Source organism: Cavia porcellus, unplaced genomic scaffold (genome assembly GCF_034190915.1).
Source record: "Cavia porcellus strain 051 isolate PalLab524CR breed Dunkin Hartley unplaced genomic scaffold, mCavPor4.1 scaffold_13, whole genome shotgun sequence".
In the NCBI taxonomy this organism is placed as follows: Eukaryota; Metazoa; Chordata; class Mammalia; order Rodentia; family Caviidae; genus Cavia; species Cavia porcellus.
Window position 1 is genome coordinate 75,557,709 of NW_026947496.1, and position 27,610 is coordinate 75,585,318.

The window sequence follows — 27,610 nt, forward strand, 5'->3', positions numbered from 1 at the left end:
GTAGGAGTGAGAAAAACATCCCGGGTGGTGCGCATTGTATGGCTGTGTGTTACATTACATTCACTAGTAGGAGTGAGAAAAACATCACGGGCTGGTGCGCATTGTATGGGTGTGTGTTACATTACATTCACTAGTAGCAGTAAGAAAAACATCACGGGTGGTGCGCATTGTATGGGTGTGTGTTACATTACATTCACTAGTAGGAGTGAGAAAAACATCACGGGGTGGTACGCATTGTATGGGTGTGTGTTACATTACATTCACAAGTAGGAGTGAGAAAAACATCACGGGGTGGTGCGCATTGTATGTGTGTGTGTTACATTACATTCACCAGTAGGAGTGAGAAAAACATCACGGGGTGGTGTGAATCGGAGGGTCTGAATTAGGATAGGCAGTGAGTCGCAATGTAGGATGGAGAAAAGCACCTTGGGGTGGTCAGCATGGGGAGGTCAGGGAACATGCAGTGGCAATGTAGGATAGGTTTCTGAAAATCATCGCGGGGTGGTGCGCATTGTATGGGTGTGTGTTACATTAGATTCACTAGTAGGAGTGAGAAAAACATCACGGGGTGGTGTGCATTTTATGGGTGTGTGTTACATTACATTCACTAATAGGAGTGAGAAAAACATCACGGGGTGGTGCGCATTGTATGGGTGTGTGTTACATTACATTCACTAGTAGCAGTGAGAAAAACATCACGGGGTGGTGCGCATTGTATGGGTGTGTGTTACATTACATTCACTAGTAGGAGTGAGGAAAACATCACGGGGTGGTGTGAATCGGAGGGTCTGAATTAGGATAGGCAGTGAGTCGCAATGTAGGATGGAGAAAAGCACCTTGGGGTGGTCAGCATGGGGAGGTCAGGGAACATGCAGTGGCAATGTAGGATAGGTTTCTGAAAATCATCGCGGGGTGGTGCGCATTGTATGGGTGTGTGTTACATTACATTCACTAGTAGGAGTGAGAAAAACATCACGGGGTGGTGCGCATTGTATGGGTGTGTGTTACATTACATTCACTAGTAGGAGTGAGAAAAACATCACGGGGTGGTGTGCATTGTATGGGTGTTTGTTACATTACATTCACTAGTAGGAGTGAGAAAAACATCACGGGGTGGTGCACATTGTATGGGTGTGTGTTACATTACATTCACTAGTAGGAGTGAGAAAAACGTCACGGGGTGGTGCGCATTGTATGTGTGTGTGTTACATTACATTCACCAGTAGGAGTGAGAAAAACATCACGGGGTGGTGTGAATCGGAGGGTCTGAATTAGGATAGGCAGTGAGTCGCAATGTAGGATGGAGAAAAGCACCTTGGGGTGGTCAGCATTGGGAGGTCAGGGAACATGCAGTGGCAATGTAGGATAGGTTTCTGAAAATCATCGCGGGGTGGTGCGCATTGTATGGGTGTGTGTTACATTAGATTCACTAGTAGGAGTGAGAAAAACATCACGGGGTGGTGTGCATTTTATGGGTGTGTGTTACATTACATTCACTAATAGGAGTGAGAAAAACATCACGGGGTGGTGCAAATTGTATGGGTGTGTGTTACATTACATTCACTAGTAGCAGTGAGAAAAACATCACGGGGTGGTGCGCATTGTATCGGTGTGTGTTACATTACATTCACTAGTAGGAGTGAGAAAAACATCACAGGGTGGTGTGAATCGGAGGGTCTGAATTAGGATAGGCAGTGAGTGGCAATGTAGGATGGAGAAAAGCACCGCGGGGTGGTCAGCATGGGGAGGTCAGGGAACATGCAGTGGCAATGTAGGATAGGATTCTGAAAAACATCGCTGGGTGTGGCGCATTGTATGGGTGTGTGTTACATTAGATTCACTAGTAGGAGTGAGAAAAACATCACGGGGTGGTGTGCATTTTATGGGTGTGTGTTACATTACATTCACTAATAGGAGTGAGAAAAACATCACGGGGTGGTGCGCATTTTATGGGTGTGTGTTACATTACATTCACTAGTAGGAGTGAGAAAAACATCACGGGGTGGTGCGCATTGTATGGGTGTGTGTTACATTACATTCACTAGTAGGAGTGAGAAAAACATCACGGGGTGGTGCGCATTGTATGGGAGTGTGTTACATTACCTTCACTAGTAGGAGTGAGAAAAACATCACGGGGTGGTGCGCATTGTATGGGTGTGTGTTACATTACATTCACTAGTAGGAGTGAGACAAACATCACGGGGTGGTGCGCATTGTATGTGTGTGTGTTACATTACATTCACGAGTAGGAGTGAGAAGAACATCACGGGGTGGTGCGCATTGTATGGGTGTGTGTTACATTACATTCACTAGTAGGAGTGAGAAAAACATCACGGGGTGGTGCGCATTGTATGTGTGTGTGTTACATTACATTCACAAGTAGGAGTGAGAAAAACATCACGGGGTGGTGCGCATTGTATGGTTGTGTGTTACATTACATTCACTAGTAGCAGTGAGAAAAACATCACGGGGTGGTGCGCATTGTATGGGTGTGTGTTACTATACATTCACTAGTAGGAGTGAGAAAAACATCACGGGGTGGTGCGCATTGTATGGGTGTGGGTTACATTAGATTCACTAGTAGGAGTGAGAAAAACATCACGGGGTGGTGTGCATTTTATGGGTGTGTGTTACATTACATTCACTAATTGGAGTGAGAAAAACATCACGGGGTGGTGCAAATTGTATGGGTGTGTGTTACATTACATTCACTAGTAGCAGTGAGAAAAACATCACGGGGTGGTGCGCATTGTATGGGTGTGTGTTACATTACATTCACTAGTAGGAGTGAGGAAAACATCACGGGGTGGTGTGAATCGGAGGGTCTGAATTAGGATAGGCAGTGAGTGGCAATGTAGGATAGAGAAAAGCACCGCGGGGTGGTCAGCATGGGGAGGTCAGGGAACATGCAGTGGCAATGTAGGATAGGATTCTGAAAAACATCGCGGGGTGTTGCACATTGTATGGGTGTGTGTTACATTAGATTCACTAGTAGGAGTGAGAAAAACATCATGGGGTGGTGTGCATTGTATGGGTGTGTGTTACATTACATTCACTAGTAAGAGTGAGAAAAACGTCACGGGGTGGTGCGCATTGTATGGGTGTGTGTTACATTGCATTCACTAGTAGGAGTGAGAAAAACATCACGGGGTGGTGTGCATTGTATGGGTGTGTGTTACATTACATTCACTAGTAGGAGTGAGAAAAACATCACGGGGTGGTGCGCATTGTATGGGTGTGTGTTACATTACATTCACTAGTAGGAGTGAGAAAAACATCACGGGGTGGTGCGCATTGTATGGGTGTGTGTTACATTACATTCACTAGTAGGAGTGAGAAAAACATCACGGGGTGGTGCGCATTGTATGGGTGTGTGTTACATTACATTCACTAGTAGGAGTGAGAAAAACATCACGGGGTGGTGCGCATTGTATGGGTGTGTGTTACATTACATTCACTAGTAGGAGTGAGAAAAACATCACGGGGTGGTGCGCATTGTATGGGTGTGTGTTACATTACATTCACTAGTAGGAGTGAGAAAAACATCACGGGGTGGTGCGCATTGTATGGGTGTGTGTTACATTACATTCACTAGCAGGAGTGAGAAAAACATCACGGGGTGGTGCGCATTGTATGGGTGTGTGTTACATTACATTCACTAGTAGGAGTGAGAAAAACCTCACGGGGTGGTGCGCACTGTATGGGTGTGTGTTACATTACATTCACGAGTGGGAGTGAGAAAAACATCACGGGGTGGTGCGCATTGTATGGGTGTGTGTTACATTACATTCACTACTAGGAGTGAGAAAAACATCACGGGGTGGTGCGCATTGTATGGGTGTGTGTTACATTACATTCACTAGTAGGAGTGAGAAAAACATCACGGGGTGGTGCGCATTGTATGGGTGTGTGTTACATTAGATTCACTAGTAGGAGTGAGAAAAACATCACGGGGTGGTGCGCATTGTATGGGTGTGTGTTACATTACATTCACTAGTAGGAGTGAGAAAAACATCACGGGGTGGTGCGCATTGTATGGGTGTGTGTTACATTACATTCACTAGTAGGAGTGAGAAAAACATCACGGGGTGGTGCGCATTGTATGTGTGTGTGTTACATTAGATTCACTAGTAGGAGTGAGAAAAACATCACGGGGTGGTGCGCATTGTATGTGTGTGTGTTACATTACATTCACCAGTAGGAGTGAGAAAAACATCACGGGGTGGTGTGAATCGGAGGGTCTGAATTAGGATAGGCAGTGAGTCGCAATGTAGGATGGAGAAAAGCACCTTGAGGTGGTCAGCATGGGGAGGTCAGGGAACATGCAGTTGCAATGTAGGATAGGTTTCTGAAAATCATCGCGGGGTGGTGCGCATTGTATGGGTGTGTGTTACATTACATTCACTAGTAGGAGTGAGAAAAACATCAAGGGGTGGTGCGCATTTTATGGGTGTGTGTTACATTACATTCACTAATAGGAGTGAGAAAAACATCACGGGGTGGTGCGCATTGTATGGGTGTGTGTTACATTACATTCACTAGTAGGAGTGAGAAAAACATCACGGGGTGGTGCGCATTGTATGGGTGTGTGTTACATTACATTCACTAGTAGGAGTGAGAAAAACATCACGGGGTGGTGCGCATTGTATGGGTGTGTGTTACATTACATTCACTAGTAGGAGTGAGAAAAACATCACGGGGTGGTGCGCATTGTATGGGTGTGTGTTACATTACATTCACTAGTAGGAGTGAGAAAAACATCACGGGGTGGTGCGCATTGTATGTGTGTGTGTTACATTACATTCACAAGTAGGAGTGAGAAAAACATCACGGGGTGGTGCGCATTGTATGGTTGTGTGTTACATTACATTCACTAGTAGCAGTGAGAAAAACATCACGGGGTGGTGGGCATTGTATGGGTGTGTGTTACATTACATTCACTAGTAGGAGTGAGAAAAACATCACGGGGTGGTGCGCATTGTATGGGTGTGTGTTACATTACATTCACTAGTAGGAGTGAGAAAAACATCACGGGGTGGTGCGCATTGTATGGGTGTGTGTTACATTACATTCACTTGTAGGAGTGAGAAAAACATCACGGGGTGGTGCGCATTGTATGGGTGTGTGTTACATTACATTCACTAGTAGGAGTCAGAAAAACATCACGGGGTGGTGCGCATTGTATGGGTGTGTGTTACATTACATTCACCAGTAGGAGTGAGAAAAACATCACGGGGTGGTGTGAATCGGAGGGTCTGAATTAGGATAGGCAGTGAGTCGCAATGTAGGATGGAGAAAAGCACCTTGGGGTGGTCAGCATGGGGAGGTCAGGGAAAATGCAGTTGCAATGTAGGATAGGTTTCTGAAAATCATCGCGGGGTGGTGCGCATTGTATGGGTGTGTGTTACATTACATTCACTAGTAGGAGTGAGAAAAACATCAAGGGGTGGTGCGCATTTTATGGGTGTGTGTTACATTACATTCACTAATAGGAGTGAGAAAAACATCACGGGGTGGTGCGCATTGTATGGGTGTGTGTTACATTACATTCACTAGTAGGAGTGAGAAAAACATCACGGGGTGGTGCGCATTGTATGGGTGTGTGTTACATTACATTCACTAGTAGGAGTGAGAAAAACATCCCGGGTGGTGCGCATTGTATGGCTGTGTGTTACATTACATTCACTAGTAGGAGTGAGAAAAACATCACGGGCTGGTGCGCATTGTATGGGTGTGTGTTACATTACATTCACTAGTAGCAGTAAGAAAAACATCACGGGGTGGTGCGCATTGTATGGGTGTGTGTTACATTACATTCACTAGTAGGAGTGAGAAAAACATCACGGGGTGGTACGCATTGTATGGGTGTGTGTTACATTACATTCACAAGTAGGAGTGAGAAAAACATCACGGGGTGGTGCGCATTGTATGTGTGTGTGTTACATTACATTCACCAGTAGGAGTGAGAAAAACATCACGGGGTGGTGTGAATCGGAGGGTCTGAATTAGGATAGGCAGTGAGTCGCAATGTAGGATGGAGAAAAGCACCTTGGGGTGGTCAGCATGGGGAGGTCAGGGAACATGCAGTGGCAATGTAGGATAGGTTTCTGAAAATCATCGCGGGGTGGTGCGCATTGTATGGGTGTGTGTTACATTAGATTCACTAGTAGGAGTGAGAAAAACATCACGGGGTGGTGTGCATTTTATGGGTGTGTGTTACATTACATTCACTAATAGGAGTGAGAAAAACATCACGGGGTGGTGCGCATTGTATGGGTGTGTGTTACATTACATTCACTAGTAGCAGTGAGAAAAACATCACGGGGTGGTGCGCATTGTATGGGTGTGTGTTACATTACATTCACTAGTAGGAGTGAGAAAAACATCACGGGGTGGTGTGAATCGGAGGGTCTGAATTAGGATAGGCAGTGAGTCGCAATGTAGGATGGAGAAAAGCACCTTGGGGTGGTCAGCATGGGGAGGTCAGGGAACATGCAGTGGCAATGTAGGATAGGTTTCTGAAAATCATCGCGGGGTGGTGCGCATTGTATGGGTGTGTGTTACATTACATTCACTAGTAGGAGTGAGAAAAACATCACGGGGTGGTGCGCATTGTATGGGTGTGTGTTACATTACATTCACTAGTAGGAGTGAGAAAAACATCACGGGGTGGTGTGCATTGTATGGGTGTTTGTTACATTACATTCACTAGTAGGAGTGAGAAAAACATCACGGGGTGGTGCACATTGTATGGGTGTGTGTTACATTACATTCACTAGTAGGAGTGAGAAAAACGTCACGGGGTGGTGCGCATTGTATGTGTGTGTGTTACATTACATTCACCAGTAGGAGTGAGAAAAACATCACGGGGTGGTGTGAATCGGAGGGTCTGAATTAGGATAGGCAGTGAGTCGCAATGTAGGATGGAGAAAAGCACCTTGGGGTGGTCAGCATTGGGAGGTCAGGGAACATGCAGTGGCAATGTAGGATAGGTTTCTGAAAATCATCGCGGGGTGGTGCGCATTGTATGGGTGTGTGTTACATTAGATTCACTAGTAGGAGTGAGAAAAACATCACGGGGTGGTGTGCATTTTATGGGTGTGTGTTACATTACATTCACTAATAGGAGTGAGAAAAACATCACGGGGTGGTGCAAATTGTATGGGTGTGTGTTACATTACATTCACTAGTAGCAGTGAGAAAAACATCACGGGGTGGTGCGCATTGTATCGGTGTGTGTTACATTACATTCACTAGTAGGAGTGAGAAAAACATCACAGGGTGGTGTGAATCGGAGGGTCTGAATTAGGATAGGCAGTGAGTGGCAATGTAGGATGGAGAAAAGCACCGCGGGGTGGTCAGCATGCGGAGGTCAGGGAACATGCAGTGGCAATGTAGGATAGGATTCTGAAAAACATCGCTGGGTGTGGCGCATTGTATGGGTGTGTGTTACATTAGATTCACTAGTAGGAGTGAGAAAAACATCACGGGGTGGTGTGCATTTTATGGGTGTGTGTTACATTACATTCACTAATAGGAGTGAGAAAAACATCACGGGGTGGTGCGCATTTTATGGGTGTGTGTTACATTACATTCACTAGTAGGAGTGAGAAAAACATCACGGGGTGGTGCGCATTGTATGGGTGTGTGTTACATTACATTCACTAGTAGGAGTGAGAAAAACATCACGGGGTGGTGCGCATTGTATGGGAGTGTGTTACATTACCTTCACTAGTAGGAGTGAGAAAAACATCACGGGGTGGTGCGCATTGTATGGGTGTGTGTTACATTACATTCACTAGTAGGAGTGAGAAAAACATCACGGGGTGGTGCGCATTGTATGGGTGTGTGTTACATTACATTCACTAGTAGGAGTGAGAAAAACATCACGGGGTGGTGCGCATTGTATGGGTGTGTGTTACATTACATTCACTAGTAGGAGTGAGAAAAACATCACGGGGTGGTGCGCATTGTATGGGTGTGTGTTACATTACATTCACTAGTAGGAGTGAGAAAAACATCACGGGGTGGTGCGCATTGTATGGGTGTGTGTTACATTACATTCACTAGTAGGAGTGAGAAAAACATCACGGGGTGGTGCGCATTGTATGGGTGTGTGTTACATTACATTCACTAGTAGGAGTGAGAAAAACATCACGGGGTGGTGCGCATTGTATGGGTGTGTGTTACATTACATTCACTAGCAGGAGTGAGAAAAACATCACGGGGTGGTGCGCATTGTATGGGTGTGTGTTACATTACATTCACTAGTAGGAGTGAGAAAAACCTCACGGGGTGGTGCGCACTGTATGGGTGTGTGTTACATTACATTCACGAGTGGGAGTGAGAAAAACATCACGGGGTGGTGCGCATTGTATGGGTGTGTGTTACATTACATTCACTACTAGGAGTGAGAAAAACATCACGGGGTGGTGCGCATTGTATGGGTGTGTGTTACATTACATTCACTAGTAGGAGTGAGAAAAACATCACGGGGTGGTGCGCATTGTATGGGTGTGTGTTACATTAGATTCACTAGTAGGAGTGAGAAAAACATCACGGGGTGGTGCGCATTGTATGGGTGTGTGTTACATTACATTCACTAGTAGGAGTGAGAAAAACATCACGGGGTGGTGCGCATTGTATGGGTGTGTGTTACATTACATTCACTAGTAGGAGTGAGAAAAACATCACGGGGTGGTGCGCATTGTATGTGTGTGTGTTACATTAGATTCACTAGTAGGAGTGAGAAAAACATCACGGGGTGGTGCGCATTGTATGTGTGTGTGTTACATTACATTCACCAGTAGGAGTGAGAAAAACATCACGGGGTGGTGTGAATCGGAGGGTCTGAATTAGGATAGGCAGTGAGTCGCAATGTAGGATGGAGAAAAGCACCTTGAGGTGGTCAGCATGGGGAGGTCAGGGAACATGCAGTTGCAATGTAGGATAGGTTTCTGAAAATCATCGCGGGGTGGTGCGCATTGTATGGGTGTGTGTTACATTACATTCACTAGTAGGAGTGAGAAAAACATCAAGGGGTGGTGCGCATTTTATGGGTGTGTGTTACATTACATTCACTAATAGGAGTGAGAAAAACATCACGGGGTGGTGCGCATTGTATGGGTGTGTGTTACATTACATTCACTAGTAGGAGTGAGAAAAACATCACGGGGTGGTGCGCATTGTATGGGTGTGTGTTACATTACATTCACTAGTAGGAGTGAGAAAAACATCACGGGGTGGTGCGCATTGTATGGGTGTGTGTTACATTACATTCACTAGTAGGAGTGAGAAAAACATCACGGGCTGGTGCGCATTGTATGGGTGTGTGTTACATTACATTCACTAGTAGCAGTGAGAAAAACATCACGGGGTGGTGCGCATTGTATGGGTGTGTGTTACATTACATTCACTAGTAGGAGTGAGAAAAACATCACGGGGTGGTACGCATTGTATGGGTGTGTGTTACATTACATTCACAAGTAGGAGTGAGAAAAACATCACGGGGTGGTGCGCATTGTATGGGTGTGTGTTACATTACATTCACTAGTAGGAGTGAGAAAAACATCACGGGGTGGTGCGCATTGTATGGGTGTGTGTTACATTACATTCACTAGTAGGAGTGAGAAAAACATCACGGGGTGGTGCGCATTGTATGGGTGTGTGTTACATTACATTCACTAGTAGGAGTGAGAAAAACATCACGGGGTGGTGCGCATTGTATGGGTGTGTGTTACATTACATTCACGAGTAGGAGTGAGAAAAACATCACGGGGTGGTGCGCATTGTATGGGTGTGTGTTACATTACATTCCCTAGTAGCAGTGAGAAAAACATCACGGGGTGGTGCGCATTGTATGTGTGTGTGTTACATTACATTCACCAGTAGGAGTGAGAAAAACATCACGGGGTGGTGTGAATCGGAGGGTCTGAATTAGGATAGGCAGTGAGTCGCAATGTAGGATGGAGAAAAGCACCTTGGGGTGGTCAGCATGGGGAGGTCAGGGAAAATGCAGTTGCAATGTAGGATAGGTTTCTGAAAATCATCGCGGGGTGGTGCGCATTGTATGGGTGTGTGTTACATTACATTCACTAGTAGGAGTGAGAAAAACATCAAGGGGTGGTGCGCATTTTATGGGTGTGTGTTACATTACATTCACTAATAGGAGTGAGAAAAACATCACGGGGTGGTGCGCATTGTATGGGTGTGTGTTACATTACATTCACTACTAGGAGTGAGAAAAACATCACGGGGTGGTGCGCATTGTATGGGTGTGTGTTACATTACATTCACTAGTAGGAGTGAGAAAAACATCACGGGGTGGTGCGCATTGTATGTGTGTGTGTTACATTACATTCACCAGTAGGAGTGAGAAAAACATCACGGGGTGGTGTGAATCGGAGGGTCTGAATTAGGATAGGCAGTGAGTCGCAATGTAGGATGGAGAAAAGCACCTTGAGGTGGTCAGCATGGGGAGGTCAGGGAACATGCAGTTGCAATGTAGGATAGGTTTCTGAAAATCATCGCGGGGTGGTGCGCATTGTATGGGTGTGTGTTACATTACATTCACTAGTAGGAGTGAGAAAAACATCACGGGGTGGTGCGCATTGTATGGGTGTGTGTTACATTACATTCACTAGCAGGAGTGAGAAAAACATCACGGGGTGGTGCGCATTGTATGGGTGTGTGTTACATTACATTCACTAGTAGGAGTGAGAAAAACCTCACGGGGTGGTGCGCACTGTATGGGTGTGTGTTACATTACATTCACGAGTGGGAGTGAGAAAAACATCACGGGGTGGTGCGCATTGTATGGGTGTGTGTTACATTACATTCACTACTAGGAGTGAGAAAAACATCACGGGGTGGTGCGCATTGTATGGGTGTGTGTTACATTACATTCACTAGTAGGAGTGAGAAAAACATCACGGGGTGGTGCGCATTGTATGGGTGTGTGTTACATTACATTCACTAGTAGGAGTGAGAAAAACATCACGGGGTGGTGCGCATTGTATGGGTGTGTGTTACATTACATTCACTAGTAGGAGTGAGAAAAACATCACGGGGTGGTGCGCATTGTATGGGTGTGTGTTACATTACATTCACTAGTAGGAGTGAGAAAAACATCACGGGGTGGTGCGCATTGTATGTGTGTGTGTTACATTAGATTCACTAGTAGGAGTGAGAAAAACATCACGGGGTGGTGCGCATTGTATGTGTGTGTGTTACATTACATTCACCAGTAGGAGTGAGAAAAACATCACGGGGTGGTGTGAATCGGAGGGTCTGAATTAGGATAGGCAGTGAGTCGCAATGTAGGATGGAGAAAAGCACCTTGAGGTGGTCAGCATGGGGAGGTCAGGGAACATGCAGTTGCAATGTAGGATAGGTTTCTGAAAATCATCGCGGGGTGGTGCGCATTGTATGGGTGTGTGTTACATTACATTCACTAGTAGGAGTGAGAAAAACATCAAGGGGTGGTGCGCATTTTATGGGTGTGTGTTACATTACATTCACTAATAGGAGTGAGAAAAACATCACGGGGTGGTGCGCATTGTATGGGTGTGTGTTACATTACATTCACTAGTAGGAGTGAGAAAAACATCACGGGGTGGTGCGCATTGTATGGGTGTGTGTTACATTACATTCACTAGTAGGAGTGAGAAAAACATCACGGGGTGGTGCGCATTGTATGGGTGTGTGTTACATTACATTCACTAGTAGGAGTGAGAAAAACATCACGGGCTGGTGCGCATTGTATGGGTGTGTGTTACATTACATTCACTAGTAGCAGTGAGAAAAACATCACGGGGTGGTGCGCATTGTATGGGTGTGTGTTACATTACATTCACTAGTAGGAGTGAGAAAAACATCACGGGGTGGTACGCATTGTATGGGTGTGTGTTACATTACATTCACAAGTAGGAGTGAGAAAAACATCACGGGGTGGTGCGCATTGTATGGGTGTGTGTTACATTACATTCACTAGTAGGAGTGAGAAAAACATCACGGGGTGGTGCGCATTGTATGGGTGTGTGTTACATTACATTCACTAGTAGGAGTGAGAAAAACATCACGGGGTGGTGCGCATTGTATGGGTGTGTGTTACATTACATTCACTAGTAGGAGTGAGAAAAACATCACGGGGTGGTGCGCATTGTATGGGTGTGTGTTACATTACATTCACGAGTAGGAGTGAGAAAAACATCACGGGGTGGTGCGCATTGTATGGGTGTGTGTTACATTACATTCCCTAGTAGCAGTGAGAAAAACATCACGGGGTGGTGCGCATTGTATGTGTGTGTGTTACATTACATTCACCAGTAGGAGTGAGAAAAACATCACGGGGTGGTGTGAATCGGAGGGTCTGAATTAGGATAGGCAGTGAGTCGCAATGTAGGATGGAGAAAAGCACCTTGGGGTGGTCAGCATGGGGAGGTCAGGGAAAATGCAGTTGCAATGTAGGATAGGTTTCTGAAAATCATCGCGGGGTGGTGCGCATTGTATGGGTGTGTGTTACATTACATTCACTAGTAGGAGTGAGAAAAACATCAAGGGGTGGTGCGCATTTTATGGGTGTGTGTTACATTACATTCACTAATAGGAGTGAGAAAAACATCACGGGGTGGTGCGCATTGTATGGGTGTGTGTTACATTACATTCACTACTAGGAGTGAGAAAAACATCACGGGGTGGTGCGCATTGTATGGGTGTGTGTTACATTACATTCACTAGTAGGAGTGAGAAAAACATCACGGGGTGGTGCGCATTGTATGTGTGTGTGTTACATTACATTCACCAGTAGGAGTGAGAAAAACATCACGGGGTGGTGTGAATCGGAGGGTCTGAATTAGGATAGGCAGTGAGTCGCAATGTAGGATGGAGAAAAGCACCTTGAGGTGGTCAGCATGGGGAGGTCAGGGAACATGCAGTTGCAATGTAGGATAGGTTTCTGAAAATCATCGCGGGGTGGTGCGCATTGTATGGGTGTGTGTTACATTACATTCACTAGTAGGAGTGAGAAAAACATCAAGGGGTGGTGCGCATTTTATGGGTGTGTGTTACATTACATTCACTAATAGGAGTGAGAAAAACATCACGGGGTGGTGCGCATTGTATGGGTGTGTGTTACATTACATTCACTAGTAGGAGTGAGAAAAACATCACGGGGTGGTGCGCATTGTATGGGTGTGTGTTACATTACATTCACTAGTAGGAGTGAGAAAAACATCACGGGGTGGTGCGCATTGTATGGGTGTGTGTTACATTACATTCACTAGTAGGAGTGAGAAAAACATCACGGGCTGGTGCGCATTGTATGGGTGTGTGTTACATTACATTCACTAGTAGCAGTGAGAAAAACATCACGGGGTGGTGCGCATTGTATGGGTGTGTGTTACATTACATTCACTAGTAGGAGTGAGAAAAACATCACGGGGTGGTACGCATTGTATGGGTGTGTGTTACATTACATTCACAAGTAGGAGTGAGAAAAACATCACGGGGTGGTGCGCATTGTATGGGTGTGTGTTACATTACATTCACTAGTAGGAGTGAGAAAAACATCACGGGGTGGTGCGCATTGTATGGGTGTGTGTTACATTACATTCACTAGTAGGAGTGAGAAAAACATCACGGGGTGGTGCGCATTGTATGGGTGTGTGTTACATTACATTCACTAGTAGGAGTGAGAAAAACATCACGGGGTGGTGCGCATTGTATGGGTGTGTGTTACATTACATTCACGAGTAAGAGTGAGAAAAACATCACGGGGTGGTGCGCCATTGTATGGGTGTGTGTTACATTACATTCCCTAGTAGCAGTGAGAAAAACATCACGGGGTGGTGCGCATTGTATGTGTGTGTGTTACATTACATTCACCAGTAGGAGTGAGAAAAACATCACGGGGTGGTGTGAATCGGAGGGTCTGAATTAGGATAGGCAGTGAGTCGCAAGGTAGGATGGAGAAAAGCACCTTGGGGTGGTCAGCATGGGGAGGTCAGGGAAAATGCAGTTGCAATGTGGGATAGGTTTCTGAAAATCATCGCGGGGTGGTGCGCATTGTATGGGTGTGTGTTACATTACATTCACTAGTAGGAGTGAGAAAAACATCAAGGGGTGGTTCGCATTTTATGGGTGTGTGTTACATTACATTCACTAATAGGAGTGAGAAAAACATCACGGGGTGGTGCGCATTGTATGGGTGTGTGTTACATTACATTCACTACTAGGAGTGAGAAAAACATCACGGGGTGGTGCGCATTGTATGGGTGTGTGTTACATTACATTCACTAGTAGGAGTGAGAAAAACATCCCGGGGTGGTGCGCATTGTATGGGTGTGTGTTACATTACATTCACTAGTAGGAGTGAGAAAAACATCACGGGCTGGTGCGCATTGTAAGGGTGTGTGTTACATTACATTCACAAGTACCAGTGAGAAAAACATCACGGGGTGGTGCGCATTGTATGGGTGTGTGTTACATTACATTCACTAGTAGGAGTGAGAAAAACATCACGGGGTGGTACGCATTGTATGGGTGTGTGTTACATTACATTCACAAGTAGGAGTGAGAAAAACATCACGGGGTGGTGCGCATTGTATGTGTGTGTGTTACATTACATTCACCAGTAGGAGTGAGAAAAACATCACGGGGTGGTGTGAATCGGAGGGTCTGAATTAGGATAGGCAGTGAGTCGCAATGTAGGATGGAGAAAAGCACCTTGGGGTGGTCAGCATGGGGAGGTCAGGGAACATGCAGTGGCAATGTAGGATAGGTTTCTGAAAATCATCGCGGGGTGGTGCGCATTGTATGGGTGTGTGTTACATTACATTCACTAGTAGCAGTGAGAAAAACATCACGGGGTGGTGCGCATTGTATGGGTGTGTGTTACATTACATTCACTAGTAGGAGTGAGAAAAACATCACGGGGTGGTGTGAATCGGAGGGTCTGAATTAGGATAGGCAGTGAGTCGCAATGTAGGATGGAGAAAAGCACCTTGGGGTGGTCAGCATGGGGAGGTCAGGGAACATGCAGTGGCAATGTAGGATAGGTTTCTGAAAATCATCGCGGGGTGGTGCGCATTGTATGGGTGTGTGTTACATTACATTCACTAGTAGGAGTGAGAAAAACATCACGGGGTGGTGCGCATTGTATGGGTGTGTGTTACATTACATTCACTAGTAGGAGTGAGAAAAACATCACGTGGTGGTGTGCATTGTATGGGTGTGTGTTACATTACATTCACTAGTAGGAGTGAGAAAAACATCACGGGGTGGTGCGCATTGTATGGGTGTGTGTTACATTACATTCACTAGTAGGAGTGAGAAAAACGTCACGGGGTGGTGCGCATTGTATGTGTGTGTGTTACATTACATTCACCAGTAGGAGTGAGAAAAACATCACGGGGTGGTGTGAATCGGAGGGTCTGAATTAGGATAGGCAGTGAGTCGCAATGTAGGATGGAGAAAAGCACCTTGGGGTGGTCAGCATTGGGAGGTCAGGGAACATGCAGTGGCAATGTAGGATAGGTTTCTGAAAATCATCGCGGGGTGGTGCGCATTGTATGGGTGTGTGTTACATTAGATTCACTAGTAGGAGTGAGAAAAACATCACGGGGTGGTGTGCATTTTATGGGTGTGTGTTACATTACATTCACTAATAGGAGTGAGAAAAACATCACGGGGTGGTGCAAATTGTATGGGTGTGTGTTACATTACATTCACTAGTAGCAGTGAGAAAAACATCACGGGGTGGTGTGCATTGTATCGGGGTGTGTTACATTACATTCACTAGTAGGAGTGAGAAAAACATCACGGGGTGGTGTTAATCGGAGGGTCTGAATTAGGATAGGCAGTGAGTGGCAATGTAGGATGGAGAAAAGCACCGCGGGGTGGTCAGCATGGGGAGGTCAGGGAACATGCAGTGGCAATGTAGGATAGGATTCTGAAAAACATCGCGAGGTGGTGCGCATTGTATGGGTGTGTGTTACATTAGATTCACTAGTAGGAGTGAGAAAAACATCACGGGGTGGTGTGCATTTTATGGGTGTGTGTTACATTACATTCACTAATAGGAGTGAGAAAAACATCACGGGGTGGTGCGCATTTTATGGGTGTGTGTTACATTACATTCACTAGTAGGAGTGAGAAAAACATCACGGGGTGGTGCGCATTGTATGGGTGTGTGTTACATTACATTCACTAGTAGGAGTGAGAAAAACATCACGGGGTGGTGCGCATTGTATGGGAGTGTGTTACATTACATTCACTAGTAGGAGTGAGAAAAACATCACGGGGTGGTGCGCATTGTATGGGTGTGTGTTACATTACATTCCCGAGTAGGAGTGAGAAAAACATCACGGGGTGGTGCGCATTGTATGGGTGTGTGTTACATTACATTCACTAGTAGGAGTGAGAAAAACATCACGGGGTGGTGCGCATTGTATGGGTGTGTGTTACATTACATTCACTAGTAGGAGTGAGAAAAACATCACTGGGTGGTGTGCATTGTATGGGTGTGTGTTACATTACATTCACTAGTAGGAGTGAGAAAAACATCACGGGGTGGTGCGCATTGTATGGTTGTGTGTTACATTACATTCACTAGTAGCAGTGAGAAAAACATCACGGGGTGGTGCGCCATTGTATGGGTGTGTGTTACATTACATTCACTAGTAGGAGTGAGAAAAACATCACGGGGTGGTGCGCATTGTATGGGTGTGTGTTACATTACATTCACTAGTAGGAGTGAGAAAAACATCACGGGGTGGTGCGCATTGTATGGGTGTGTGTTACATTACATTCACTTGTAGGAGTGAGAAAAACATCACGGGGTGGTGCGCATTGTATGGGTGTGTGTTACATTACATTCACTAGTAGGAGTCAGAAAAACATCACGGGGTGGTGCGCATTGTATGTGTGTGTGTTACATTACATTCACCAGTAGGAGTGAGAAAAACATCACGGGGTGGTGTGAATCGGAGGGTCTGAATTAGGATAGGCAGTGAATCGCAATGTAGGATGGAGAAAAGCACCTTGGGGTGGTCAGCATGGGGAGGTCAGGGAAAATGCAGTTGCAATGTAGGATAGGTTTCTGAAAATCATCGCGGGGTGGTGCTCATTGTATGGGTGTGTGTTACATTACATTCACTAGTAGGAGTGAGAAAAACATCAAGGGGTGGTGCGCATTTTATGGGTGTGTGTTACATTACATTCACTAGTAGGAGTGAGAAAAACATCCCGGGGTGGTGCGCATTGTATGGGTGTGTGTTACATTACATTCACTAGTAGGAGTGAGAAAAACATCACGGGCTGGTGCGCATTGTAAGGGTGTGTGTTACATTACATTCACAAGTACCAGTGAGAAAAACATCACGGGGTGGTGCGCATTGTATGGGTGTGTGTTACATTACATTCACTAGTAGGAGTGAGAAAAACATCACGGGGTGGTACGCATTGTATGGGTGTGTGTTACATTACATTCACAAGTAGGAGTGAGAAAAACATCACGGGGTGGTGCGCATTGTATGTGTGTGTGTTACATTACATTCACCAGTAGGAGTGAGAAAAACATCACGGGGTGGTGTGAATCGGAGGGTCTGAATTAGGATAGGCAGTGAGTCGCAATGTAGGATGGAGAAAAGCACCTTGGGGTGGTCAGCATGGGGAGGTCAGGGAACATGCAGTGGCAATGTAGGATAGGTTTCTGAAAATCATCGCGGGGTGGTGCGCATTGTATGGGTGTGTGTTACATTACATTCACTAGTAGCAGTGAGAAAAACATCACGGGGTGGTGCGCATTGTATGGGTGTGTGTTACATTACATTCACTAGTAGGAGTGAGAAAAACATCACGGGGTGGTGTGAATCGGAGGGTCTGAATTAGGATAGGCAGTGAGTCGCAATGTAGGATGGAGAAAAGCACCTTGGGGTGGTCAGCATGGGGAGGTCAGGGAACATGCAGTGGCAATGTAGGATAGGTTTCTGAAAATCATCGCGGGGTGGTGCGCATTGTATGGGTGTGTGTTACATTACATTCACTAGTAGGAGTGAGAAAAACATCACGGGGTGGTGCGCATTGTATGGGTGTGTGTTACATTACATTCACTAGTAGGAGTGAGAAAAACATCACGGGGTGGTGTGCATTGTATGGGTGTGTGTTACATTACATTCACTAGTAGCAGTGAGAAAAACATCACGGGGTGGTGCGCATTGTATGGGTGTGTGTTACATTACATTCACTAGTAGGAGTGAGAAAAACGTCACGGGGTGGTGCGCATTGTATGTGTGTGTGTTACATTACATTCACCAGTAGGAGTGAGAAAAACATCACGGGGTGGTGTGAATCGGAGGGTCTGAATTAGGATAGGCAGTGAGTCGCAATGTAGGATGGAGAAAAGCACCTTGGGGTGGTCAGCATTGGGAGGTCAGGGAACATGCAGTGGCAATGTAGGATAGGTTTCTGAAAATCATCGCGGGGTGGTGCGCATTGTATGGGTGTGTGTTACATTAGATTCACTAGTAGGAGTGAGAAAAACATCACGGGGTGGTGTGCATTTTATGGGTGTGTGTTACATTACATTCACTAATAGGAGTGAGAAAAACATCACGGGGTGGTGCAAATTGTATGGGTGTGTGTTACATTACATTCACTAGTAGCAGTGAGAAAAACATCACGGGGTGGTGTGCATTGTATCGGGGTGTGTTACATTACATTCACTAGTAGGAGTGAGAAAAACATCACGGGGTGGTGTTAATCGGAGGGTCTGAATTAGGATAGGCAGTGAGTGGCAATGTAGGATGGAGAAAAGCACCGCGGGGTGGTCAGCATGGGGAGGTCAGGGAACATGCAGTGGCAATGTAGGATAGGATTCTGAAAAACATCGCGGGGTGGTGCGCATTGTATGGGTGTGTGTTACATTAGATTCACTAGTAGGAGTGAGAAAAACATCACGGGGTGGTGTGCATTTTATGGGTGTGTGTTACATTACATTCACTAATAGGAGTGAGAAAAACATCACGGGGTGGTGCGCATTTTATGGGTGTGTGTTACATTACATTCACTAGTAGGAGTGAGAAAAACATCACGGGGTGGTGCGCATTGTATGGGTGTGTGTTACATTACATTCACTAGTAGGAGTGAGAAAAACATCACGGGGTGGTGCGCATTGTATGGGAGTGTGTTACATTACATTCACTAGTAGGAGTGAGAAAAACATCACGGGGTGGTGCGCATTGTATGGGTGTGTGTTACATTACATTCCCGAGTAGGAGTGAGAAAAACATCACGGGGTGGTGCGCATTGTATGGGTGTGTGTTACATTACATTCACTAGTAGGAGTGAGAAAAACATCACGGGGTGGTGCGCATTGTATGGGTGTGTGTTACATTACATTCACTAGTAGGAGTGAGAAAAACATCACTGGGTGGTGTGCATTGTATGGGTGTGTGTTACATTACATTCACTAGTAGGAGTGAGAAAAACATCACGGGGTGGTGCGCATTGTATGGTTGTGTGTTACATTACATTCACTAGTAGCAGTGAGAAAAACATCACGGGGTGGTGCGCCATTGTATGGGTGTGTGTTACATTACATTCACTAGTAGGAGTGAGAAAAACATCACGGGGTGGTGCGCATTGTATGGGTGTGTGTTACATTACATTCACTAGTAGGAGTGAGAAAAACATCACGGGGTGGTGCGCATTGTATGGGTGTGTGTTACATTACATTCACTTGTAGGAGTGAGAAAAACATCACGGGGTGGTGCGCATTGTATGGGTGTGTGTTACATTACATTCACTAGTAGGAGTCAGAAAAACATCACGGGGTGGTGCGCATTGTATGTGTGTGTGTTACATTACATTCACCAGTAGGAGTGAGAAAAACATCACGGGGTGGTGTGAATCGGAGGGTCTGAATTAGGATAGGCAGTGAATCGCAATGTAGGATGGAGAAAAGCACCTTGGGGTGGTCAGCATGGGGAGGTCAGGGAAAATGCAGTTGCAATGTAGGATAGGTTTCTGAAAATCATCGCGGGGTGGTGCTCATTGTATGGGTGTGTGTTACATTACATTCACTAGTAGGAGTGAGAAAAACATCAAGGGGTGGTGCGCATTTTATGGGTGTGTGTTACATTACATTCACTAGTAGGAGTGAGAAAAACATCACGGGGTGGTGCGCATTGTATGGGTGTGTGTTACATTACATTCACTAGTAGGAGTGAGAAAAACATCACGGGGTGGTGCGCATTGTATGGGTGTGTGTTACATTACATTCACGAGTAGGAGTGAGAAAAACATCACGGGGTGGTGCGCATTGTATGGGTGTGTGTTACATTACATTCCCTAGTAGCAGTGAGAAAAACATCACGGGGTGGTGCGCATTGTATGGGTGTGTGTTACATTACATTCACTAGTAGGAGTGAGAAAAACATCACGGGGTGGTGCGCATTGTATGGGTGTGTGTTACATTACATTCACTAGTAGGAGTGAGAAAAACATCACGGGGTGGTGCGCATTGTATGGGTGTGTGTTACATTACATTCACTAGTAGGAGTGAGAAAAACATCACGGGGTGGTGCGCATTGTATGGGTGTGTGTTACATTACATTCACTAGTAGGAGTGAGAAAAACATCACGGGGTGGTGCGCATTGTATGGGTGTTTGTTACATTACATTCACTAGTAGGAGTGAGAAAAACATCACGGGGTGGTGCGCATTGTATGGGTGTGTGTTACATTACATTCACTAGTAGGAGTGAGAAAAACGTCACGGGGTGGTGCGCATTGTATGGGTGTGTGTTACATTACATTCACTAGTAGGAGTGAGAAAAACATCACGGGGTGGTGTGAATCGGAGGGTCTGAATTAGGAAAGGCAGTGAGTGGCAATGTAGGATGGAGAAAAGCACCGCGGGGTGGTCAGCATGGGGAGGTCAGGGAACATGCAGTGGCAATGTAGGATAGGATTCTGAAAAACATCGCGGGGTGTTGCACATTGTATGGGTGTGTGTTACATTAGATTCACTAGTAGGATTGAGAAAAACATCACGGGGTGGTGCGCATTGTATGGGTGTGTGTTACATTACATTCACTAATAGGAGTGAGAAAAACATCACGGGGTGGTGCGCATTGTATGGGTGTGTGTTACATTACATTCACTAGTAGGAGTGAGAAAAACATCACGGGGTGGTGCGCATTGTATGGGTGTGTTTTACATTACATTCACTAGTAAGAGTGAGAAAAACATCACGGGGTGGTGCGCATTGTATGGGTGTGTGTTACATTACATTCACTAGTAGGCGTGAGAAAAACATCACGGGGTGGTGCGCATTGTATGGGTGTGTGTTACATTACATTCACTAGTAGGAGTGAGAAAAACATCACGGGGTGGTGCGCACTGTATGGGTGTGTGTTACATTACATTCACTAGTAGGAGTGAGGAAAACATCACGGGGTGGTGCGCATTGTATGGGTGTGTGTTACATTACATTCACTAGTAGGAGTGAGAAAAACATCACGGGGTGGTGCGCATTGTATGGGTGTGTGTTACATTACATTCACGAGTAGGAGTGAGAAAAACATCACGGGGTGGTGCGCATTGTATGGGTGTGTGTTACATTACATTCACTAGTAGGAGTGAGAAAAACATCACGGGGTGGTGCGCATTGTATGGGTGTGTGTTACATTACATTCACGAGTAGGAGTGAGAAAAAGATCACGGGGTGGTGCGCATTGTATGGGTGTGTGTTACATTACATTCACTACTAGGAGTGAGAAAAACATCACGGGGTGGTGCGCATTGTATGGTTGTGTGTTACATTACATTCACTAGTAGCAGTGAGAAAAACATCACGGGGTGGTGCGCATTGTATGGGTGTGTGTTACATTACATTCACTAGTAGGAGTGAGAAAAACATCACGGGGTGGTGCGCATTGTATGGGTGTGTGTTACATTACATTCACTAGTAGGAGTGAGAAAAACATCACGGGGTGGTGCGCATTGTATGGGTGTGTGTTACATTACATTCACTAGTAGGAGTGAGAAAAACATCACGGGGTGGTGCGCATTGTATGGGTGTGTGTTACATTACATTCACTAGTAGGAGTGAGAAAAACATCACGGGGTGGTGCGCACTGTATGTGTGTGTGTTACATTACATTCACCAGTAGGAGTGAGAAAAACATCACGGGGTGGTGTGAATCAGAGGGTCTGAATTAGGATAGGCAGTGAGTCGCAATGTAGGATGGAGAAAAGCACCTTGGGGTGGTCAGCATGGGGAGGTCAGGGAACATGCAGTGGCAATGTAGGATAGGTTTCTGAAAATCATCGCGGGGTGGTGCGCATTGTATGGGTGTGTGTTACATTACATTCACTAGTAGGAGTGAGAAAAACATCACGGGGTGGTGCGCATTGTATGGGTGTGTGTTACATTACATTCACTAGTATGAGTGAGAAAAACATCACGGGGTGGTGTGCATTGTATGGGTGTGTGTTACATTACATTCACTAGTAGGAGTGAGAAAAACATCACGGGGTGGTGCGCATTGTATGGGTGTGTGTTACATTACATTCACTAGTAGGAGTGAGACAAACATCACGGGGTGGTGCGCATTGTATGGGTGTGTGTTACATTACATTCACGAGTAGGAGTGAGAAAAACATCACGGGGTGGTGCGCATTGTATGGGTGTGTGTTACATTACATTCACTAATAGGAGTGAGAAAAACATCACGGGGTGGTGCGCATTGTATGGGTGTGTGTTACATTACATTCACTAGTAGGAGTGAGAAAAACATCACGGGGTGGTGCGCATTGTATGGGTGTGTTTTACATTACATTCACTAGTAAGAGTGAGAAAAACATCACGGGGTGGTGCGCATTGTATGGGTGTGTGTTACATTACATTCACTAGTAGGCGTGAGAAAAACATCACGGGGTGGTGCGCATTGTATGGGTGTGTGTTACATTACATTCACTAGTAGGAGTGAGAAAAACATCACGGGGTGGTGCGCATTGTATGGGTGTGTGTTACATTACATTCACTAGTAGGAGTGAGGAAAACATCACGGGGTGGTGCGCATTGTATGGGTGTGTGTTACATTACATTCACTAGTAGGAGTGAGAAAAACATCACGGGGTGGTGCGCATTGTATGGGTGTGTGTTACATTACATTCACTAGTAGGAGTGAGAAAAACATCACGGGGTGGTGCGCATTGTATGGGTGTGTGTTACATTACATTCACGAGTAGGAGTGAGAAAAACATCACGGGGTGGTGCGCATTGTATGGGTGTGTGTTACATTACATTCACGAGTAGGAGTGAGAAAAACATCACGGGGTGGTGCGCATTGTATGGTTGTGTGTTACATTACATTCACTATTAGCAGTGAGAAAAACATCACGGGGTGGTGCGCATTGTATGGGTGTGTGTTACATTACATTCACTAGTAGGAGTGAGAAAAACATCACGGGGTGGTGCGCATTGTATGGGTGTGTGTTACATTACATTCACTAGTAGGAGTGAGAAAAACATCACGGGGTGGTGCGCATTGTATGGGTGTGTGTTACATTACATTCACTAGTAGGAGTGAGAAAAACATCACGGGGTGGTGCGCATTGTATGGGTGTGTGTTACATTACATTCACTAGTAGGAGTGAGAAAAACATCACGGGGTGGTGCCCATTGTATGTGTGTGTGTTACATTACATTCACCAGTAGGAGTGAGAAAAACATCACGGGGTGGTGTGAATCAGAGGGTCTGAATTAGGATAGGCAGTGAGTCGCAATGTAGGATGGAGAAAAGCACCTTGGGGTGGTCAGCATGGGGAGGTCAGGGAACATGCATTGGCAATGTAGGATAAGTTTCTGAAAATCATCGCGGGGTGGTGCGCATTGTATGGGTGTGTGTTACATTACATTCACTAGTAGGAGTGAGAAAAACATCACGGGGTGGTGCGCATTGTATGGGTGTGTGTTACATTACATTCACTAGTATGAGTGAGAAAAACATCACGGGGTGGTGTGCATTGTATGGGTGTGTGTTACATTACATTCACTAGTACTAGTGAGAAAAACATCACGGGGTGGTGCGCATTGTATGTGTGTGTGTTACATTACATTCACTAGTAGGAGTGAGAAAAACATCACGGGGTGGTGCGCATTGTATGGTTGTGTGTTACATTACATTCACTAGTAGCAGTGAGAAAAACATCACGGGGTGGTGCGCATTGTATGGTTGTGTGTTACATTACATTCACTAGTAGGAGTGAGGAAAACATCACGGTGTGGTGCGCATTGTATGGGTGTGTGTTACATTACATTCACTAGTAGCAGTGAGAAAAACATCACGGGGTGGTGCGCATTGTATGGGTGTGTGTTACATTACATTCACTAGTAGCAGTGAGAAAAACATCACGGGGTGGTGCGCATTGTATGGGTGTGTGTTACATTACATTCACTAGTAGGAGTGATAAAAACATCACGGGGTGGTGCGCATTGTATGGGTGTGTGTTACATTACATTCACTAGTAGGAGTGAGAAAAACATCACGGGGTGGTGCGCATTGTATGGGTGTGTGTTACATTAGATTCACTAGTAGGAATGAGAAAAACATCACGGGGTGGTGCGCATTGTATGGGTGTGTGTTACATTAGTTTCACTAGTAGGAATGAGAAAAACATCACGTGGTGGTGCGCATTTTATGGGTGTGTGTTACATTAGATTCACTAGTAGGAGTGAGAAAAACATCACGGGGTGGTGCGCATTGTATGGGTATGTGTTACATTAGATTCACTAGTAGGGTGAGAAAAACATCACGGGGTGGTGCGCATTGTATGGGTGTGTGTTACATTACATTCACTAGTAGGAGTTAGAAAAACATCACGGGGTGGTGCGCATTGTATGGGTGTGTGTTACATTACCTTCACTAGTAGGAGTGAGAAAAACATCACGGGGTGGTGCGCATTGTATGGGTGTGTGTTACATTACATTCACTAGTAGGAGTGAGAAAAACATCACGGGGTGGTGCGCATTTTATGGGTGTGTGTTATATTACATTCACTAGTAGGAGTGAGAAAAACATCACGGCGTGGTGCGCATTGTATGGGTTTGTGTTACATTACATTCACTAGTAGGAGGGAGAAAAATATCACGGGGTGGTGCGCATTGTATGGGTGTGTGTTACATTACATTCACTAGTAGGAGTGAGAAAAACATCACGGGGTGGTGCGCATTGTATGGGTGTGTGTTACATTACATTCACTAGTAGGAGTGAGAAAAACATCACGGGGTGGGGCGCATTGTATGGGTGTGTGTTACATTACATTCACCAGTAGGAGTGAGAAAAACATCACGGGGTGGTGCGCATTGTATGGGTGTGTGTTACATTACATTCACTAGTAGGAGTGAGAAAAACATCACGGGGTGGTGCGCATTGTATGGGTGTGTGTTACATTACATTCACTAGTAGGAGAGAGAAAAACATCACGGGGTGGTGCGCATTGTATGGGTGTGTGTTACATTACATTCACTAGTAGGAGTGAGAAAAACATCACGGGGTGGTGCGCATTGTATGGGTGTGTGTTACATTACATTCACTAGTAGGAGTGAGAAAAACATCACGGGGTGGTGCGCATTGTATGGGTGTGTGTTACATTACATTCACTAGTAGGAGTGAGAAAAACATCACGGGGTGGTGCGCATTGTATGGGTGTGTGTTACATTACATTCACTAGTAGCAGTGGCCAAAACATCACGGGGTGGTGAGCATTGTATGGGTGTGTGTTACATTACATTCACGAGTAGCAGTGAGAAAAACATCACGGGGTGGTGAGCATTGTATGGGTGTGTGTTACATTACATTCACTAGTAGCAGTGAGAAAAACATCACGGGGTGGTGCGCATTGTATGGGTGTGTGTTACATTACATTCACTAGTAGGAGAGAGAAAAACATCACGGGGTGGTGCGCATTGTATGGGTGTGTGTTACATTACATACACTAGTAGGAGTGAGAAAAACATCACGGGGTGGTGCGCATTGTATGGGTGTGTGTTACATTAGATTCACTAGTAGGAGTGAGAAAAACATCACGGGGTGGTGCGCATTGTATGGGTGTGTGTTACATTACATTCACTAGTAGGAGTGAGAAAAACATCACGGGGTGGTGCGCATTGTATGGGTGTGTGTTACATTACATTCACTAGTAGGAGTGCTAAAAACATCACGGGGTGGTGCGCATTGTATGGGTGTGTGTTACATTACATTCACTAGTAGGAGTGAGAAAAACATCACGGGGTGGTGCGCATTGTATGGGTGTGTGTTACATTACATTCACTAGCAGGAGTGAGAAAAACATCACGGGGTGGTGCGCATTGTATGGGTGTGTGTTACATTACATTCACTAGTAGGAGTGAGAAAAACATCACGGGGTGGTGGGAATCGGAGGGTCTGAATTAGGATAGGCAGTGAGTGGCAATATAGGATAGAGAAAAGCACCGCGGGGTGGTCAGCATGGGCAGGTCAGGGAACATGCAGTGGGAATGTAGGATAGGTTTCTGAAAAACATCGCGGGGTGGTGCGCTTTGTATGGGTGTGTGTTACATTAGATTCACTGGTAGGAGTGAGAAAAACATCACGGGGTGGTGCGCATTGTATGGGTGTGTGTTACATTACATTCACTAATAGGAGTAAGAAAAACATCACGGGGTGGTGCGCATTGTATGGGTGTGTGTTACATTACGTTCACTAGTAGGAGTGAGAAAAACATCACGGGGTGGTGCGCATTGTATGGGTGTGTGTTACATAACATTCACTAATAGGAGTGAGAAAAACATCACGTGGTGGTGCGCATTGTATGGGTGTGTGTTACATTACATTCACTAGTAGGAGTGAGAAAAACATCACGGGGTGGTGCACATTGTATGGGTGTGTGTTACATTACATTCACTAGTAGGAGTGAGGAAAACATCACGAGGTGGTGCGCATTGTATGGGTGTGTGTTACATTACATTCACTAGTAGCAGTGAGAAAAACATCACGGGGTGGTGCGCATTGTATGGGTGTGTGTTACATTACATTCACTAGTAGCAGTGAGAAAAACATCACGGGGTGGTGCGCATTGTATGGGAGTGTGTTACATTACATTCACTAGTAGGATTACATTCACTAGTAGGAGTGAGAAAAACATCACGGGGTGGTGCGCATTGTATGGGTGTGTGTTACATTAGATTCACTAGTAGGAGTGAGAAAAACATCACGGGGTGGTGCGCATTGTATGGGTGTGTGTTACATTACATTCACTAGTAGGAGTGAGAAAAACATCACGGGGTGGTGCGCATTGTATGGGTGTGTGTTACATTACATTCACTAGTAGCAGTGAGAAAAACATCACAGGGTGGTGCGCATTGTATGGGTGTGTGTTACATTACATTCACTAGTAGCAGTGAGAAAAACATCACGGGGTGGTGAGCATTGTATGGGTGTGTGTTACATTACATTCACTAGTAGCAGTGAGAAAAACATCACGGGGTGGTGAGCATTGTATGGGTGTGTGTTACATTACATTCACTAGTAGCAGTGAGAAAAACATCACGGGGTGGTGCGCAT